This window comes from Myotis daubentonii, chromosome Y (assembly GCF_963259705.1).
Source record: "Myotis daubentonii chromosome Y, mMyoDau2.1, whole genome shotgun sequence".
Lineage (NCBI taxonomy): Eukaryota > Metazoa > Chordata > Mammalia > Chiroptera > Vespertilionidae > Myotis > Myotis daubentonii.
In genome coordinates, this window is record NC_081862.1 from 11485975 (window position 1) to 11487994 (window position 2020).

Below are 2020 nucleotides of genomic sequence, written 5' to 3' on the forward strand. Positions count from 1 at the left end.
AATGGTGGCCAGGCTTATTGTAAGTAGAGAGAAACAGTTGAAAGCAAGGTGTTTGGAGTCAGACTTGGCCTTGAGTGTCAGATTCAGTCAGTTGAGACCCAAGGAAGGAAAGACTGGGCTCTCACCAGCTATCACAGGGAGTAATGATAGGGTAGTGCCTGGCTCATGGTTGAGTGCTCCATAAATGACAGCTCTTGATGTTAGGTATTCTCTGTGCAGAAAGGAATTGGGGCTGTGTGCTTATTTCCCTTAAATGCTAATATTCCTAGAATCGTGTAGAGCAATGTACAGGTCTAAAGGAATGTAATGGTACTTTCTCATATTACAGGGTCTGAAGTCAGAGATCTTGAGATTAATAATGGCAGGAAAATCATCACTTTTTAAAGTAATCCTATTTGGAGATGGTGAAGTTGGAGAGTTCCCAACTGCCCAGACTAATATTTGAAATGTTCCATATTAAAGCAATAAAGTTGGATATTAATGATTAAAATTGAATGCATTTGGATTTACCTTTCATTCTCTTTAAAATTATATGTTCATGTTTTCATTGTACATATAGAATTGATCATCATTTGTGTGCCACACACATTTGTATCCTTGCCCCCCAATGCAGACACCAATTTTATAATTCTTAGAGGATATTGGGAAGATTGTACTTCTATACAATAGGTGTGGAATTTTTAAATAAAAAGTTGGAGGTAGATGGACACTTTGTGACCATGCAGATTTGGGGGGCGCTCTTTTACAGAGGTTCTGACTGTAGCCTGCTTTTAATATCAATGATTCTCAAAGCATCCAGAACGTGAGTAACTGAAAGAATTCATATATTACATATATGTGAAAAAGCCCAAAAGCTTTCCTTTTGTGATTTTGGGTAACAATATTAACATAAATTAAAGGCAGATTTTTGTAGAAGCCCAAGCCTGGTGCAGGGACAATGGTGACTGCCCTTACTTTGAAACAAGTGCATAACATGCCACAAATACCACAGAAACCTTTGAGAAAGCAGTTCGAGAGTGCTTGCCACTGAGGATAGGTCAGATCACATGATTCAGACAGACACTGTCAGTCTGCACTGAAAGCCCAAGCAAGCCCTGCTCCTCTTACTGTTGATCCTGAGAGAGGCTAATCTGTGCCGAGCCAGCTCAGCCAAGGGTTCAAAAGCCTGAGTGAGGGCAGTGAAGGATGAAGAAATGACAGACAAAGAGACTAAGCTGGGTCTAGGTGGATCTTCCTGTGCCTGGCTGAGGCCACAGAGAGAGATCCAGAGGCAAACTAAGCCTTTATTTTACAACCAGAGGCAAACAAGGTAGTGGTCACCATAGTTTGGTGAGTTTCACTTGTTTTGGCAGCACTTGCTATATCTCTTTCAGCCCATTAGCTACCTACAAAGGATCTAGGGAGGTCATAAGGTCAAGCCTAATTATGCTAAGAGGACTGTGCCCTGTAAGCTGTAACTTGTTTGGGGCTTTGCCAACAGGTCAGTCTGAGGCTTAACCCTATAGCCATGACCTACACTAATCAACTCACACATTCGCATGAATATAAACATGGGGAGAGGAGAATTAGCATTTGCAGCATTAGATCATCTAATCTAATCAAAAAGAGAAACATGCAAATTGACCGCACTTCCGCTATGCCCCAAGCCATGCCCACCAGCCAATCAGAGAGACTATATGCAAATTTACCCAACCAAGATGGCGGCCCACAGCCATAGAGGTGGAGCAAGCAGGAGGCTTGGTTGCCCCAGTTATGGAGGAAGCCAAGCTTCCCGACTGCCCTGGCTGGCTGTGCCCTCTGTGCAGGGCAACAAAGTTTCAATTATAGAAGCTAAATAAATCCCAGATACCTGCTTCCAGGCAGCCTCCGCTGGGAGCTTGGGTGGCTGGGGGTAGTGGCCAGCCTGCAAACAGCCATCAATCCCTCATACAGGATGGCCACACACTCATGGGGTGATGGTCCCACCTGGGGAGCTTGGCCAGCCTGCAAACAGCCATCAGCCCCTCCCCAAGACTGGCCA

At 44.3% G+C, this 2020-nt stretch overlaps 1 pseudogene; it reads left to right on the top strand.

Moving 5' to 3' along the window:
• Nucleotides 1-358: 358 nt before the first annotated feature.
• Nucleotides 359-1490, top strand: LOC132225650 (ras-related protein Rab-9A-like; annotated as a pseudogene).
• The last annotated feature ends 530 nt before the right edge of the window (nt 1491-2020 follow it).